This window comes from Lampris incognitus, chromosome 4 (assembly GCF_029633865.1).
Source record: "Lampris incognitus isolate fLamInc1 chromosome 4, fLamInc1.hap2, whole genome shotgun sequence".
Classification (NCBI taxonomy): domain Eukaryota; kingdom Metazoa; phylum Chordata; class Actinopteri; order Lampriformes; family Lampridae; genus Lampris; species Lampris incognitus.
Genome location: NC_079214.1, coordinates 32,620,960 through 32,640,205, shown reverse-complemented (window position 1 = coordinate 32,640,205; position 19,246 = coordinate 32,620,960). Strand labels below are relative to the sequence as shown.

The 19,246-nt window shown below is 43.1% G+C and overlaps 1 protein-coding gene across 1 annotated transcript in view; it reads right to left on the bottom strand.

Annotated features, from left to right (window-relative positions):
- The window catches only part of LOC130112027 (MAM domain-containing glycosylphosphatidylinositol anchor protein 1), a 326,189-nt gene that overhangs the window by 273,487 nt on the left and 33,456 nt on the right, over positions 1–19,246 (bottom strand). The window lies entirely within an intron of this gene.

Sequence of the window (19,246 nt, the reverse complement as noted above, 5' to 3'; positions counted from 1 at the left end):
ACAATGTCCAGGGCGTTATGGAAAAAGACAGAAGACTGCTCAGTATCATGGCTGCTAAAAGTGTATACCTACACTTTTAGCAGCCACGATACCTACTGCTATTTATGTTGTGTACCTACAACATAAATAGCTGTTAAGTTGTGTAGAGATTATTTTGGAAATCATGATTGTTTCCCTTTAACGCTCAGTCTCTGCCTCATAGGAACACACCCTCAAACACACCCCCAACACAGCCACATGTACATGTACATAGATGTGACATATATGTGTAAAAAAGTACTGACTACAAGCTTCTTTCACATCAAATTCTTGGTATTTTCATGGGTTTGAAGTGCTGGGTTGTTGATACCCCCCCAATACATACCCTAAAGTTAAAAGTCAAAGTTTCACACAAAGTTTTTTTTTTTTTGTCCTATAATCAATTCCATGTGGAAAACTCCTGGTTTACTAATAGTGGGTGGGATACTGTAGTTTCCTTTAGTGTAAGTAGAAAAAAACAAAACAAAAACGTTCAACCAAACATAAGCTCTGGCCAAGAATGTCAGAACTGTGGAGACACAAGTGATAGGAAAGGTAAGAAGACAAACGGCAAGAGCAAAAGCAAAGAGGACAGACAAATAATCTGTCTCAGTTTCACAGAAGAGCAACTGGGCAGTGGAAATCCTGTCTAATACGTCCAAAGACACTGATAAAAAAGATGAATCTTATCATTTCCTTCTCCGCTCTGCTGATAACGTCTCTTTCTGAGTCATGGAGTTGGCGCTAATGACACTAAGTACTGTGCTCATGTTATCCATGCTGCTGGAGACAGACAATTAAGATGTCTTGGCAGACGCTATATGACTCGTTCACACTACAATTATCCCATCAAGCCACCGAAATAGTAATAGACAAGCAGTTACATTCAGAAACACATGATACTTTCATTTCATTCATCAAAAGCATGCAAGCGCACACACACCGCGGCGCGCCGCACGACACACACGCAAATGCACACTTCAGAATAGTGTAAAGAGCATGAAAGACTGTAAAATAATCAACTTTGAGTTATTTCTGTGTATGTGTGTGTGTGTGTGTGTGTGTGTGTGTCTCCATTAATCTCTACCAACCTCGCTGTCTGTTATCAAGCTTGAGGAGACTATTAACCATGTCCCATTGTAAGAGGAGGTCAAAGAGGATAATAGGCTGAAGGCAGGGAAAAGCACCAGTGAGTGTGGGGCATGTTTACTCATGCAAGTGTGCGTTCTTGCTTGCATAAATGCTTGTCTGCCTATGTGCTTGACAATGCATGCAGCTATCAATGTACATGCGTAAGTGTGCTACGGGGCATGTACAAAGCAGGTTATGGATTAGGGGATTAGCAGGGCCTGTGTAAACCCTCCCTGTCTGTTTATTCAGCTCTGTTTGTGGGAGGATTTGGACCAGGCAGACTGCCATTGATCAAGCCAGCCAAGGTGAGCAATGAACTGAATCATGTCTCTTCATGCGACTGACTCCTGTTTGTATTTGTATATGACTATTGTGTGTGTGTGTGTGTGTGTGTGTGTGTGTGTGTGTGTGGAGAGAGAGAGAGAGAGAGAGAGGAGAGAGAGAGAGAGAGAGAGAGAGAGAGAGAGAGAGAGAGAGAGAGAGAGAGAGGAGAGAGAGGAGAGAGAGAGAGAGAGAGAGAGAGAGAGAGAGAGAGAGAGAGAGAGAGAGAGCGCGCAATAGACAGAGATGGTGTATGAGACAGCGAGGAGAGCAAGACAGTGAAGTGTGTGTGTGTGTGTGTGTGTTTGTACTTTTATCCTTTTTATTCAAGGATTAAAAGATGAGGGAAATCCTGCAGATTGAGGACATTTGGTTGGCTCTCGGTTTGAGAAGAGAGCCATTTTTGATTTCGGGATAGAATAACAGCGAGGGAATTCAGGCAAGTTTGAGGTGATGTTAAGGTAAGGGCAGGGGTCAGTAGGTTTTTGCGGTTAATGTTAGAGTAAGGAGATAAGGAGAATTTATTGTGGTGCATGTTGTGTGTGTGAGAGAGAGAGAGAAATGATAAAGTGATGAAATTAAAGTTAGAGAGAAATCCTATGTGAGAATGAAAGAAAAGAGGTAGCAGGTGAGAAAGAACAGATACAGTTCATGTGAGAGGGTACAAAAAAGGGAAAGGAATATATCATTGTTAGACGAAGAGGGAAAAGTGGATCAATGCTGGGAGTTGTAACATCTGGGAGGCAGTTGAGACAAAAGGGATGAGAGAGAGAGAGAGAGAGAGAGAGAGAGAGAGAGAGAGAGAGAGAGAGAGAGAGAGAGAGAGAGAGAGAGAGAGAGAGAGAGAGAGAGAGAGAGAGAGAGAGAGAGAGAGAGAGAGAGAGAGAGAGAGAGAGAGAGAGGCGTGAGCGAGAGAGCATTACAAAAGAGAGTAAATGTGTGACTGGGATGGAGGAGGCTTCATCTCTCTGTGACACCAGCAGCTTTAGACAGACACCTCCCCTCTTCTTCTCTTCTCTTTGTCTATCTGAGTCTCTCACTCCCCACTGTTCATCCTGTTTTAATTATTTTTTCTTTTTCTTTTTTTTCACGCAATAAAAATGTGTTGCTGCTCTGTTGTTCACTCAGAGTTTCCTATGGATGAGTCTTTCCATTCCCTTTCCTCCCTTATCCCTCTTCTTATTCTCTCCTGTTCTTATGCTCTTTTCTCCATCTGCAGGGAATTTGCATACTAGTCTTCATGACAGCACTCGCCCAACAATCCATAGACAGCGTTTATATTTTTATGCATTTTACATATTCACACACACACACACACACACACACACACACGGAAATGAAAAGGCTTTTGTTGAGTCAGGGTCTGTTGTAATAACAGCTCTTACATCTGGTTCGAACAACGCACAGAGACAGTTTGGATTCACAAGGGACCTAATATGACATGAAACACAAGAGTTTCTTTTCTTTTCTTTTCTCCCATCATATTTGTATTCAGCTGAGCAGCGTTGGGAAAAGAGTAGGAACTTTTGCTTAGGAAAACAACAGGCATCGTGAGAGCAAGAAAGCCATTTTGTTTTGTCATTGTATTGTTGCAACAAATTGTCTTCTTACAATAAATGTGTTCTCTGCATTTAACCCATCATATTGCACAGGAGCAGTGGGCAGCACCACCACCCGGGGACTAGGGCTGCAACTAACGACTATTTTGATAGTCGAATAATCTATCGATTATTGAAACGAATAATCGACTAATCGGATTATGAATCGCACAATAACTCAATGGCTCTTATTTAGCTATCAGCTTTTAAATTTAGCTTGGGGTTGTTTTAGGCATGTGATAACTAACAATAAAGACAATAAAGATGAATACTTCATTCAAAAATACATCTTTTAATGAACTTTCCTGCTGATACAAAAGATAAATAAAAATTCATTTCCAATATCCATTTTTTCTGTCAAAATTTAAAACCAATGATAAGCAAAGTAGCAGCAATAAAATATAACAAAACTACAGCAGTTTTTCCATAATCAAATAAATCAAACAATCTCTAAATTTAAAAGAAATAAACAAGAGGGTGTAAATGTCTACCTGGGCCATGCTTCATCACGGATATGACCAAGCTACTATAATCCTGATTTTGGGATAAACGGCAGAATTTTCAGTTTCAAGAAACGAATTAAGAGTCTTTAGATTTATGATTTAATTAGCTGGATAACCATCCAAAGGAGTTGAATCAAGTGCAACTGGACTTGGTATATATCCGTGAAGACGTTTCGCGTCTCATCCAAGAGGCTTGCTCAGTTCGTGCCTTTCTGACTAGACCAAGCTAGTCTGACTGGCTGCTGATGAGACTCAGTATTTACCCTCTAGGAGCCGTTATCAGAGCTATAGATGTCCGTGGCTCTTTGTGTTCCGATGTTTACCAACGCCCGTCGCTAACAGAGCCATAGATATGAGTGGCTCTTGTGTGTACCGATGTTATGGCCGCGCCCGTCGTTATCGGAGCTATTGATATGCGTGGCTCTCCTGTGCTCCGATGTCCAGCCGCGCCCGTCGCCATCGGAGCTGTTGATTTGCATTTGTTTAGCAGCGACGGTCGTTGGGGGTGTTACTTTCGACTTCATTGTTCCTGGATAACATACAACACGCGGTGAAATCACACACAGAATTTAACGAAACGAACCATTGTAAGACTGGCATTTAGGAAGGAATACGTTTTTAGCGTTGAAGAGACCGACAAGACCCGTTACGTCAGTGGATCTCAGACTAGGACCTGGGGGCTCCCTGCGTATGTTGGCTTTGGTTCCAACCACAATTGGCTACCCGATCTTTTTAACAATCAATATGTGTGGTCGAAACGTTAAAGCTTATGACTGAATAGTTGCCGTTATATTTTTGGAGCATCATTAAGCGAGTGCCCTTTAATATGGTTAAGGCACATTTGGAATGTGAACAGGATCATTGTGAATAATACGTTATTATTTGCTAGCTACTATGTATGTTCAATGCCATTAGCAATTCATTGATCAAGAGAAAATGTATTTTAAAATAGAAAACGTTACAGCTCATAACGTGAAGTAACATGGCTGTTAACATTAACTAGCTAGTTAACTAGCTAACTAACTTACCGAGACGAGTCTTCAACGCACAGAGAGCCAACATGCCTCCTCTTCAGATGCTCCAGCATAACGGATGTGCTCCCATGCCAGGCAAGGTCAGCTTTGCAAATGTTGCAGTTTAGAACCTTTTTGGCTGAGTTGAGAGTGAGATGCTCCCACACTTTGGATGTTTTTGGTCGTGAAGGTGTTGCCATTGCTCTATTGTTCAATTAAGTCCAGTAAGCGGTATTGCCTGCATCATGTCAGAGCATTCTGAGTCGGCGCAAAAAACACGCGCGATGACGTCACCCAACTAACCCACAATTAAATTCGTTGGCAACTAATTTGGTCATCGATTTTTGTCGACTACGTCGATTATTCGTTGCACCCCTACTGGGGACCAACTCCACCTCTTCTTTCCATTGCCTTGCTCAGGGGCACAGACAGGAGTATTAACCCTAACATGCATGTCTTTTTGATGGTGGGAGGAAACCGGAGCACCCGGGGGGGAACCCACGCAGACATGGGGAGGACATGCAAACTCCAAACAGGACCTGGAACAGCCTGGGGTTCGAACCCAGGACCTTCATGCTGTGAGGCAACAGTGCTATCCATCGGGCCACTGTGCCTTTACAATAATTTCAATACCACCTTCCTCTTTATCCTCTTCACATGCTTGTCCCTCATTCATGTTGTTCAGACGGGTAACTGATAAAATCCATTACCTAATATGAATCTAGGTATCTGAATACTGCAGTTGGCTTCTCTTTACAACATTAAACAGGACAATATATTCATATGAGGGAAAAGACAAAACTAGCCAAACCTTGTAGGGCTTGCGGAGTTTTTAATAGTGGTTACAGCTTGTCATGGGCCATTTACCATATGGCAGTCAAGCAACCGTAACTAAAAATTTATTCAGAATATCTACCCCTACCTATTACTACAAACGGCATGGAGTCAAATCCATTACAAAAAATAAAATCATTTTCAGAACCCGGTACTGGAATTTGAAAGTCTCTCATAATGTGTGTTCACCTCGAGAGTCGTGCTCAAATCAGAGAAGCAAAATGTAATGCCATGCCGTGTAGGCACAGCTCTTTCACACAGCTTTGATCAACTGAGCTGTATTGACTGGTAGAGAGAGAGAAAGAAAGAGAGAAAAGGCACACATTATGCATGCTGGTTATGGATCACAGACGTCGAAGCGCCAAAACAGACAGAGGGCACAAGTTCTGGGAGAACGAGTTTCACTTCAACTCATACTCCATGGAGACAGTGAAGCAAGAAAGGGCAAGGAAAAGAGAGAAGATTCTAGAAGAGAGGGGGTGAAGGAGACAAGAACGGGAGTTAGACGGGAAGGATATCAGGAGTGAAAACAGAAAGGACGGAAACACTCTCTTCAAGTTGTGTGTGCTGGGTGGATGGGCGGGTGTGAGGCGTGCTCTCCGGTTGTGAGGGAGACGAAGGTTAATGTGTGTCAACTGCTGACAGGTCTCTGTTTCAAGGCTGTCTAAATGCCTTCTCTCTCTCTCTCTCTCTCTCTCTCTCTGTGTGTGTGCGTGTGGCATTGGTTGACTGGTTTGTGTGTCGGCTGAAGACGAGAGCATGGAGTGGCTCCGTCACATCTGCAACACACCTGCATAGGTGGTTAACGGTGGTTAGTTACAGCTATGACATAACTCATAAACCTGTGTGTGTATGTATGTGTGTGTGTATATACACACACACACATATATATATGTATATATATAAAGATGTAGGGAAAAAAACTAATTCATAGTCGTGCAAGCCTGTTTTGTGCGCCACGCACTCATCAGCTGCTAAGGTTTGTACTGCTATGGAAAGTTTTTTTCCCCTACATCTGTCTTACCAACATCATTGAAGGTTTCCAGAGAAAAAAAACCCCATTATATATACTAGTCCCCCTGCTGTGAGACTAGTACAACTGGTGCTTGGACGCACCGGAGCGATGTGCAAACAAGCTGAACAACGTGTCGTTTCAGCTCCGACATCGCAGTGTACGCATGTGAGATCAGCCACATTGCAAAGGATGCAATGAAGGATGCAACAAAACGTTGTTACTGCTCAATAGATAATGAAAGCAACCCCAGTCATTTAGAAAAAAAAGTTTTGTTGTTGTGTTTATTTTATTTATCTAAACACTCAGGAAAATGATGCATGGCTGCTGTTCATTTCTTTCCTAGTTTTGGTCACTTAAAAAAAGTAATTTAAGAAGGGTTTTATTTTTGCAGTTAAAATGATAGCTTTTGTTATGTTTGCTTCCCTTAAATGATATGGCAGATTTAAGTGTAATGTAATGTCCCAAAGTGAGGCCTCCTGTAATCTCTTTTCTCCTTCCCAGATACCACCCTACTTTCAATCACACACACACACCCTTCTTTAAGGTGAAACCAATCACTTGATAAATATTGTGTTGATCATGGAGTAGCCTGTATTGATGGGTCAGTATTGATTAAATACAACGGTTTCACATCGAGTCAACCAGAGTATTGAACAACCTCCTTATTTCCACTTCAGAAATCACCTTATTCATTGCTGCAAAGCTGAATCCTTCCCAAATGGAGCTATTGATTTTGAAAGGTACATCTGTTGGAAATTATGTAATCCCAGTATTTCTTTAATATCACAATATATATTGCAATGTCCTTTTTTCCCCTAATATCGTTCAGCCCTCACGCTTTGCAGTTGTTGCAGCTGTGGATGATAAAGAAAACAAACTGCCTGTCAGGAGCGACTGTGTGTGGACCAATAAACTGCTGCCATCAGCGTTACTCTGCAGCGGTACAGCCAGCATTTATATAACCCATGACAATCTCTACCCGCCCTCTCCTGCCCCCTCACGCCCTCTTTCTCTCTGTTTCCTCTGCTGTCTGTCAGCCTCTCTCTTCCCTATCCTCGGTGTGACACATCACAACAGGCACTGAGAGAGACGGGGCTCGGTGGCTCTCTGACCTCTCTGCTCCCGTGTCGAAACTGGAAACTGTCAGCGCTCAATACAACAGCACCCGAGACTCCCTTATTTCTAAATTAGCATTTTTCTAGAGGAAAAAAAAAGAGAGAGAGAGAAGGGTGTCCAAGCGGCGTAGCGGTCTATTCCGCTGCCTACCAACACAGGGATTGCCGGTTCGACTCCCTGTGTTATCTCCGGCTTGGTCGGGCTTCCCTACAGACACAATTGGCCATGCCTGCAGGTGGGAAGCCAGATGTGGGTATGTGTCCTGGTCGCTGCACTAGCACCTCCTCTGGTTGGTCAAGGCACCTGTTCGGGGGGAGGGGGAACTGGGGGGAATAGTGTGATCCTCCCATGCTCTACATCCCCCCGGTGAAACTCCTCACCGTCAGGTGAAAAGAAGCAGCTGGCGACTCCACATGTATCGGAGTAAGCATATGGTAGTCTGCAGCCCTCCCCGGATTGGCAGAGGGGGGTGGCGCAGTTTGGAAGAGTGGGCTAATTGGCCAAGAACAATGGGGGGGGCAAAAAACAGGTAGAGTTACTCAATGTAGTTGACAGCTCTAAATTAAATGTGAGTTGTTGTGTTATTTTGTATGCCTACATCCTTGTCCCTACTGAGTGTATTGTAATCAGCAGAAGCTTTAGGCACAGACCACCCACTTTCTTTGGAAAACACATGAATCAATTTGAAAAGATAGCCTTTTTTTTTTTCTCACCAATCTTCTCCGGGGTGTTTCTTGGTGAAATGCCAGCAAACACGACTATACTGCGTTTTATCCATCCAACTGGCTCACTTACGGTGAATGGGTTTAAAATGGTAATCCTGTTATGGGGAATACTACTTGGCATAGACACAAGCACAAATGCCCATAGGCACACTCAGAAACAACAAACACACACACGATCAGAGACACACAGGTTGCTTCGTCTGAGGAGACGAGTTGGGGAGAGGAGGAGAAAAAGAAACGGAGAATGACAACATTACAGAGCAGCAGAATGGAGCCGGTTGTGGCTAAACGGCTGTAACAGTCTGGCAGATAGTGGAGCAGAAGTTATCACTCCACCTTCTGAGCTCCAATAATGACTCAACAGAGAGGCGAGTTATGCATGTGAAGGATAAATCAACTTAAGGTGTTGCAGTGCCCATTTCCGAAGTCTGTTTCTGGGTGGAGAGATATACATGAGGACCAGGGGGGGAGTAAGGGGAGGTGAAGGGATGGTGAATGAAGTGATGGTGAGAAATAGAAACAAGACAAGAGCGTCAAAGTCCTGGTTGGTTTGAATGCTGGTTTCTAGCAGTAGATCTTGGAGAGATTGTGAAGAAAGGAGAAAAGTTGTTAAAAGTTTTGAGCGAAATAAGAGAAGCAAAGGGTGGGAGAGAAAGGGCGAAAATAAGAGGGGAAAAAGACGGGAGGAAATAAAGGAGTAGGAAATTTGAATAAAAGAGGGGACACAGGAAGGGAGGGATTGGAAAGATAAAGAAGTTAAGGAGGAAAGACGAAGAAGCACAAAGGGAAGGACAGACAACAGGAAAAACAAAACGGGAGAGGGGAAGAGCAACAATAGATGGAAGTATGAAAGAGTCGAGTGAATAGACAGAAAAAAACGGAGTTGAAAGGGAGAAAGGGAGCAGAAATATGTGGAGGCTACAAAATGGTACAGTATAAGAAGCCAAGATCATGAGGCGGCATCAGAAAAACAGGCAAAGAAAAAGATGGAGGGTTCGAAAATGAAAAAAAGGAAATTAAATTGGAGGAGTCACCGAAAAGGGTAAAAAAAAAAGAGTAAAAATGAATAAAGAATAACACAGGGAAGTGAAATGTATCATAAATCACAATGCTAATTCCAGGGTTGGCCAGGCCCTTCCAAAAATAATCTGCAATACAATAATTTCCTGTCTCAAACTGTAATATCAGCAGACTACACCAGCAGGGTAATGCAATGTGATTAGTTTCTATTAAAGTGATAAATTCTATGATTCTCACGTCAATAGATGCACGAAAAAAAAAAAGGATGAACGTCCACACAGCGGTCTAAAATACATCATTTAAAACAGCCTGCAGCCCTTGCGGTTGGTGAAGGTTTTGCATTGTAGCGGAGACAGGCCGAGTTCAACTCCCCAGCCCTGTTGGAGGAGGGAGGGTGACACGAGAGATGAATTCGATAAAACTGACTCATTGATATTAAACACGCCATTCCTCTTACTAACTGTGTCATACAATATGAACGCTTGTATCACTCATCCTAGTGCTGTAAAGTGAGATGGCCTCTGGTGATGGCATTACAGAAAGGGAACATCAGCGCTTATCATCATACCCCGATGACGAGGATGACGCCGTATGTTGTCAAGGTTACAAAAAAAGTTTACTTCAAATGTAACTTACGAGAATTGATAAGTATCATTGTCCGATAGCGACGTTTTCAACTCCAAAGGAACAACTAAATGGTACCAACTTATTCTTAAATTTCTGTAACGTATTACCGACGCTTACCCAGGTGCTCTTGTTAACACATGAACACCCTCCTGAACTGACTCCAGGAGTCAGTTTGTGAGGAAAGGTGCCTGTGTCCTGCTTGATTAATGTGGCCCGATGATTGCAATGATGATAATAAAAGGTAAATTTAATCCAAGCTGTAAAGGTCTGAGCTGCTACTAACCCGAGTGCCACTCATTGTAAGGTGCTCTGGATAAGTGACAGCTGACCCTCTGAATCTCTTGAGATGTAAATGATGGTAATGATTATAAAATGCTGGAAATAGAGCAGTGAAACAAATCCTCAATATGAAGTTTTAGAAAAATGAGAGTGCTAGGAATTGCAGAAGATAAGCGGACACAAACACTGACACAGAATCACAGATGTGAGTAGCTCCCCATGTAGGCTGTAAGTCAATAACTATAAACAGCCATGTCAGGCGCCATCTTTAACACTCCGTCCATGTTGGGTGTGTTACAGGAAAATAGCTAATTAGCACAAGCACGGCATCAAATTTATATCCCCGAGCTCTCTCTCGCTCTCTATACGTCTCTGTTGCAGCAAATGTGTGTGTGTGTGTGTGTGTGTGTGTGTGTGTGTGTGTGTGTAAGCATAAAAAGAGATGATGTCACCACTGAGTGGCATGACGATGCTGAAATGCTGAGAAAGGAAAATTGGAGACAGTAAAGTGGTGTGGGGACAGGGAAGGAGAAAGGGACAGGGTTACAAAGGAATAATGGAAGGAAAAGGAACGTCTTTGGGGAGAAGGAGAGAGAGCTATGTGTGTATCAATATATCTATATGTGCACTCCAAGTATGTGGACACCCCTTCTAATAAGTGGATTTGGCTAGTTCAGCCACATCCTTTATATCCAGATGCATATAATAAATTAATCATATGATCATTTAATCATATAATCATTCAAGCATACAGCCATGCAGTCTCTATAGACAGACGCTGGCAGTAGAATGGGTTGTACGGAAGAGCTCAGCGAATTTCAACATGGCACTGTCATAGGATGCCACCTTTCAATCAAGTCAGTCAGTAAAATGTCTGCCCTGCTAGATCTGCCCCGGTCAACTGTTAGTCTGTTCTTGTGAAGTGGAAACATCTCAGAGCTACAACAGCTCAGCTGTGAAGCGGTAGGCCACACATGCTCACAGAATGGGACTGTGAGCGCTGAAGCATGTAGCGTGTAAAAATCGTCTGTCCTCAGTTGCAATGCTCACTACTGAGTTCCAAATGGCCTCTAGAAGCAACTTCAGCAAGAGAACTGTTTGTCGGGAGCTTCACTAAATGGGTTTCCATGGCTGAGCAGCTGCACACAAGCCTAAGATCAGCATGTGCAATGCCAAGCGTCGGATGGAGTGGTGTAAATCACACTGCCATTGGACTCTGGAGAAGTGGAAACATGTTTTTGGAGTGATGAATCTCACTTCACAATCCGGCAGTCTGATGGACCAATCTGGGTTTTGTGGCTGTCAGGAGAAGGCTACCTGTCCGAACGCATAGTGCCAACTGTAAAGTTTGGTGGAAGAGGAATAATGGTCTGGGGCTGTTTTTCATGGTTTGGGCTAGGCTCCTTAGTTCCATCCATCCATCCATCCATCCATCCATCCATCCATCCATCCATCCATAATCCAAACCCCTTATCCTGCTCTCCGGGTTGCGGGGTATGCTGGAGCCTATCACAGCAGTCATTGGGCGGCAGGCGGGGAGAGACCCTGGGAAGGCGGCCAGGCCATCACAGGGCCGGCAAACACACACATTCACACCTAGAGACAATTTAGTATGGCCGATTCACCTGACCTACATATCTTTGGACTGTGGGAAGAAACCGGAGTAGCTGGAGGAAAGCCACGTAGAAACGGGGAGAACATGCAAACTCCACACAGAGGACGACCCGGGATGACCCCCAAGGTTGGACTACCCCGGGGCTTGAACCCAGGGCCTTCTTGCTGTGAGGTGACCGCGCTAACCACTGTGCCACCGTGCCGCCACCCTTAGTTCCACTGAAGGAAAATTTTAATGCTACAGTATCCAGTGACTTTATAGATAATTGTGTGCTTCCATCTTTGTGGCAACAATTTGGGGAAGGCCCTTTCCTGTTTCAACATGACAATGCCCCCATGCACAAAGCAAAGTCCATGAAGACAAGATTTGCTGAGTTTGATGTGGAAGAAATTGACTGGCCTGTACGGATACCTGATCTCTTCTTGCCCAACATCAGTGCCTGACTTCATCAATGCTAAATGGGAGCGAATCCAAACAATCATGCTGCAAAATCTGGTGGAAAGCCTTCCTAGACGAGTGGAAGCTGTTATTGCAGCAAAGAGGGGACCAACTCCATATTAATGCCCATGGTTTGAAAATGAAATGTTCAATAAGCACATATAGGTGTGATGTTTGCTTGTCCATGTTGTTTGTTTGTGTGTGTGTGTGTGTGTGTGTGTGTGTGTGTGTGTGTGTGTGTGTGTGTGTGTGTGTGTGTGTGCGTTTCTATCTAGCTGGTTGGTTGGATGGCACGTGATTGTTAAAACAATGCACGTGCCAGAATGCCCCCTCTTACCACAAGTGCAGCTATTTTTATACCTTTGATTTATTATTGTTAATCTCAGAGATTTATGCAGGCTACCCCGGCAGCAAATACTCCAGGATTATTTATACATTGAAATAATAAATCTGAGAGATACTGTAATACTGAATCAGACATGGACCTTTAAACAACCATAATGGAGGGAAAAATGATTGCACAAGAACAAACTTGTATAATTTACTTTGTCCAAGAGTCACTCATTATTGATAAACGATGTCCTTCACATTGTCCTGATTTTCCATTCCTATACACTGTTTTACAACATATCTATCTCACTCTATATGAGCTATGCTCTTTTCTGTCCTGGTAGAGAATAGACCAGCAAAGGCTGTATGTGCTGTACTCTCCCTGCTCTGAGAGCATTAAACAGGTTGTCCTGTGACACTTTTTCACCTTTACAAATGCTCCACTGATGTTCAGTGGGGTTGAGGTCCGGTGACTGTGGAGGGAAAGTCATACAAGTCAATACTTCCTGGTCCTTCCTTGGACTTCAAATAGTCCCAAACAAGCTGTGATGTGTTATTTGGACCACTGCCATGCTGTAAAATGAATCCTCCTTCACAACTTTAAGCCAGAAGGGGTGGCATGTCTGTGTAAAATCGAGTGGTGCTTCTCTTTAGTTAGTGAGTAGTTGATCCTGTGCAAGTCAATGACTCCTGGATAGACCCAAACCTAAACCTAACAGACCCACACAATGCTGTCACCATGCTTGCCTGTAGGATTTATGTCTGTTGCATTACCCGTTCATGCAGCTTTCTCCTCACATATTAAGCCTTACAATTAAAACAAAAAACTTCACATTTTGATTCCAGCTTTAATTTCGGCATCATTTGGCCCATTTTAGCCATTTCATAGCCGGTTCAACTTATTTTGAGGTTGAGTGTGTGTATATATATATATATATATATATATATATATATATATATATATATATATATATATATATATATATATCAACACAGATACGGGAAAAACGATTTTAATGCAAAGCAGTACAGGCCTGTTTGGTGCGTCTTGCACTCATCAGCTGCTAATGCACGAAACAGGCCTGTACTGCTACGCATTAAAATCTTTTTTCCTGTATCCATGTTGATATTCCGCTCCTCATTAGTCGAGCACTCAACACCATTGCCGTTTTCGGGAAAAACGCTATATATATATATATATATATATATATATATATATATATATAAAGGCTGTCATTCAATTAAAAATAACTAATTAATCGCACAATGTGCTGTAATTAATCGTGATTAATCACTTTTTTCTTCTTAAGACTGAATCTTGTAATAATGGATATTTAAATGAAAAATCATGGAATTAATGTAGACTCAACACAAAGAAAGTATATTTACATTCAAATACTATTGTTAAATATCATCTTTTTAACTTTGAACATGGATTCTCCCCTGTGAACTGTGAACTATAGTTTTCCAATAAAACCAGAAGAAGAGGGCCATCAAAAATGACTGTCAGCTTGAAAGTGCATATAAGTAATATGTAGTAACAGAAATCATAACAAACCCCGGCCTATATGTTAAAGTGCTAGTTGAATTTCAAAACCATCAAGGCTATTAAAATTAGATGTCAGCTTAAATGGCAATCATTTCTTGTAAGCACTAATGTAACTGATAATTAACAACAAAATGTGTTCGATCTTCAACTGTCAGTTGAATTTAAAGTGTTGTGAATTCATGATGTTCATTGTGTTCATCACGAACCCCATATGTGCCCCAATAGCACAGCATAGTAAGAATATATATATATATATATATATATATATATATATATATATATATTCTCTATGAGGGCTGGGAACAAATAAGGCTCAGACATACTTGCTCTTTTGTGTCTGCAGACAGCTGCGGACTTGTACAGCACACTCACATGAGTCCATTCGTACTACAACTGAGGGTTCACATCGGTCTGGTGTTCCACACATGCGCATTTCCCGATCCGCACTCCAGCAAGGAGCAGAGTTTGGGAAAATGACAGCTCTCAGTGCACAACCGAATCCCCCGATATCAATCACTCTGACAAAACACTCAGTACAGAGCGAGTCATAGAAAAACGGGAGACATCCCGCAAATAAAAACAAATGAAAGAACAAGGGGAAGACCAAGAAGCCGCAGTGCAAGTGTCTTCAACTCTCATTCCTCCTTGAAAAGCTGTGGAAGGGGAAATTCCTCTGGTGGAGTGCACTCTGATGCCCTCCATGGGATCCATCCCAGAGGAGAGATGTCCCTGTGACACTGCCTCACACAGCTGCCACAGGAAGTAAAGATGCAGCTGCGTTAATTGCACTGATGTTTTGAAAGCTTTAAATATTTCAAATTAATCACAAAAATTAACATGTCAATTTTGGCAGGACACACACACACACACACACACACACACACACACACACACACACACACACCCACCATGTAATTCTTTCACCAAATATACAGATGGGTGACAAATTAAAACTGAATGAGTGACCCCTACTGTGAGGGGGTCTGGGGCCTCCGTTATGCTGTGGGGATATTTTTCTGGCATGGTTTGGGTCTACTTGTCCCAGTAGAGGGAAGGGTCACTGCAAATCAATATGAAGTTATTCTGCATGATCACCTTTATGCTATGATGAAACATTTCTATCCTGGTGGGAGTGGTCTCTTCCAGGATGACAATGCCCCCATTCACAGGGCATGAGGGGTCACTGAATGATTTGATAAGGATCAAAATGATGTAAATCATATGCTACGGCCTTCACAGTCACCACATCTCATTTCTCATTGAACACCTATGGGAGATTTTGGACCGATGTGTTAAGACAGCGCTCTCCACCACCATCATCAAAACACCAAATGAGGGAATATCTTTTAGAAGAATGGTGTTCATCCCTCCAGTAGAGTTCAGACACTTGTAGAATCTATGACATGGAGCACTGAAGCTGTTCTGGAGGCCCGTGGGGACCAACACCTTCCAACACCTTATATATATATATATATATATATATATATATATATATACACTCACCGGCCACTTTATTAGGCACACCTGTCCAACTGCTCGTTAATGCAAATTTCTAATCAGCCAAGCACATGGCAGCAACTCAATGCATTTAGGCATGTAGACATGGTCAAGATGATCTGCTGCAGTTCAAACCGAGCATCAGAATGGGGAAGAAAGGTGATTTAAGTGACTTTGAACGTGGCATGGTTGTTGGTGCCAGACGGGCTGGTCTGAGTATTTCAGAAACTGCTGATCTACTGGGATTTTCACGCACAACCATCTCTAGGGTTTACAGAGAATGGTCCGAAAAAGAGAAAATATCCAGTGAGCGGCAGTTCTGTGGGCGAAAATGCCTTGTTGATGCCAGAGGTCAGAGGAGAATGGCCAGACTGGTTCGAGCTGATAGAAAGGCAACAGTAACTCAAATAACCACTCATTACAACCGAGGTATGCAGAAGAGCATCTCTGAACGCACAACACGTCGAACTTTGAGGCAGATGGGCTACAGCAGCAGAAGACCACACCGGGTGCCACTCCTGTCAGCTAAGAACAGGAAACTGAGGCTACAATTCGAACAGGCTCACCAAAATTGGAAAATAGAAGCTTGGAAAAACGTTGCCTGGTCTGATGAGTCTCGATTTCTGCTGCAACATTCGGATGGTAGGGTCAGAATTTGGCATCAACAACCTGAAAGCATGGATCCATCCTGCCTTGTATCAACGGTTCAGGCTGGTGGTGGTGGTGTAATGGTGCGGGGGACATTTCCTTGGCACACTTTTGGCCCCTTAGTACCAATTGAGCATCGTGTCAACGCCACAGCCTACCTGAGTATGTTGCTGACCATGTCCATCCCTTTCTGACCACAGTGTTCCCATCTTCTGATGGCTACTTCCAGCAGGATAACGCGCCATGTCATAAAGCTCGAATCATCTCAGACTGGTTTCTTGAACATGACAATGAGTTCACTGTACTCAAATGGCCTCCACAGTCACCAGATCTCAATCCAATAGAGCACCTTTGGGATGTGGTAGACCGGGAGATTCGCATCATGGATGTGCAGCCAACAAATCTGCAGCAACTGCGTGATGCTATCATGTCAATATGGACCAAACTCTCTGAGGAATGTTTCCAGTACCTTGTTGAATCTATGCCACGAAGGATTAAGGCAGTTCTGAAGGCAAAAGGGGGTCCAACCCGGTACTAGCAAGGTGTACCTAATAAAGTGGCCAGTGAGTGTATATACACACACACACACACACACACACACACACACACACACACACAAAGATCTTACTATTCCACTCCTCATTTGTTCAGCACTTTTATCTATACCATTGAAGGTTTCCAGAATATATACATACATATATATATATCCTGTCCTGTGATGGCCTGGGGCCCTGTGATGGCCTGTCGGCCTGTCCAGGGTGTCTCCCGGCCTGCCGCCCAGTGACTGCTGGGATAGGCTCCAGCATCCCACGACCACAATTGGGATAAGCGGCTTGGATAATGGATGGAGGGAGATATATATATATACATATATATATATACTATATATATTTTTTTCTTTTTTTTCCCTTTAAGACACGTGTCCACACAAACTTCGGCAGTCTGTTACCTCTTCATGCATTCATGAAAGAAATGCCTTCCCTGTAAAGTCTTTCACTTAATTCATTGGTATATTTCCTTGTCCTTTGTGATGAGCAAAAAAAATAGAAAAGACTTGGGCAGTGGGTACATCAGTTTGACTTTGCGGTTAGTACATATGATTAAATGAAGTTTTAGGGGGTTTTTTTTGCACCACTCCACAACGTGCACAACAGCACCAGCATCCTCTGTATTTCCCTATCTCAGGCCTCTGCTCTTTCATCTTGAATTGTTATCCTTGTTTACTGTTTCACACTTGACATCCCATATATGTTGTCTCGTTTGTTCAACTTCATATTCTCTTTCTCTTTCTTTCTTTGTATCTGTAATTGACAGCATTACAATAGGTTTCATTAAACACTCGTTGTAAGATGACAAAAAAAGTTCAAACAAGTCACTTGCAAAAACCGTATTTAATGCTGTACGTCTGTCTCTATGATCCTCTTTCTATCCATCATTCAACAAATATTAGAAAACTACGTGTCCATACATCACTGGGTGTTGGCGCACTGCAAACTTCTAAATCGATCAGATCTTCACTTTCACATTTAACTTTCCTTCCTTTGCTCTTCCTTCTCCCTCAGTATATCTCTTACTGTCTCACCTATATTTTCATGTAAACTCTTGTGTATTTCCAGTCACATTTAATAGATTTTCCCCCACAACATTTTGTACTTTGGCTGGTGGAAAAAAGCAGATCAGCTGCAGCCCAACTCGCCTCCCTGCCTGTGCTATGAACTGTTGTCGTTTTCATTCTGCCTATTTAATTTTCCATTTGCCACCATTTCCTCTACCATACCTCCCTCTCTCCACCTCTCACACTTTTCTCTCCATTTCTCTTCTCTCCTTCGACCCTTTCTTCTCTCACGCCTATCTGTATCACCTCCCTCTTTCCGATTCTCTCCTCCTTCGTGCCTCGCTCTTCTCACACCCTCCCTCACTTTGCTCTCTCCTCCTGCCTCTGATTTTCATCCCTCTCTCCTCCCCAGTACAGGGTCAAGTGGTGACCTTGTTTGTGTCTGGGTCCTGTTCCTGCTGAGTGCCTGTGTAGCCTCGGGCTGCCACCCGATCAGCCTCGCCCTCAACCCCCGCTATCGATCGCCCTCCGCTCACCCCTCAAGGACGGAAAATCAAACCCTTATTCCAGACCGCAGCCCTGCCCCCATTTCTCGTTCCTTCCCTCCCATTCTCCCCCCATTCCTCTACTTCTTACCTCTCCACTTCTCATCTTCCTGCTCCTCCCATCCCTCCTTTCCTCTCTGGCAGAATCCATCACACTTAGTGCAGCCACACACACACACACACAAATTCACACACATCTGTGAAAACTGACACACATTGAGACCCTCACCCCCCCCCCCCACACACACACACACAGAAATGCACACTGGTCTCAAGGTTGCAGTGACCAGGAGACCCATGAATAAATAATATGGAGGTAGGAATCACTTTCAGAAAAACCATTTACCCTCCTATTACATTCCTAAAGAAGGCGTGTGTGTGTGTGTGTGTGTGTGTGTGTGTGTGTGTGTGTGCGCGTATAGCATTGCAACAAAAAATATCACTCTGTGTGTGCTACACTCTATAGCACTTTGTTAACTAAAAGCACAGCTGTCCTTACAGTCGGCTGGAATGTTGTTACGAGCCACGTCTCAGTGACCTCAGCCACTTGTATGCTTTCATCATTTGTTAATTTTGTTGATCGTTTCCTTTTTAAAGTTCCTTTTCTCTTCTTCAAACTTCAATCGTCCTTTTGTTTTCTTTCTTTCTTTTTAATACTCCATTCCTTCTTTCATATTTCTTTGCGTAGCATGTGTTTGTTTTACTGGAAACGGTCTGACGTCAATTTATGAAAGGGAAACAGGTGCTTCTGTTCATATCGGTTTTCCTTTTATTTTCTCTGTCACAAACATGCGCGCGTGCACGCGCACACACACACACACACACGCACACACACGCACTGTTGAGCGCACACTTTTGCGCAAGGACAT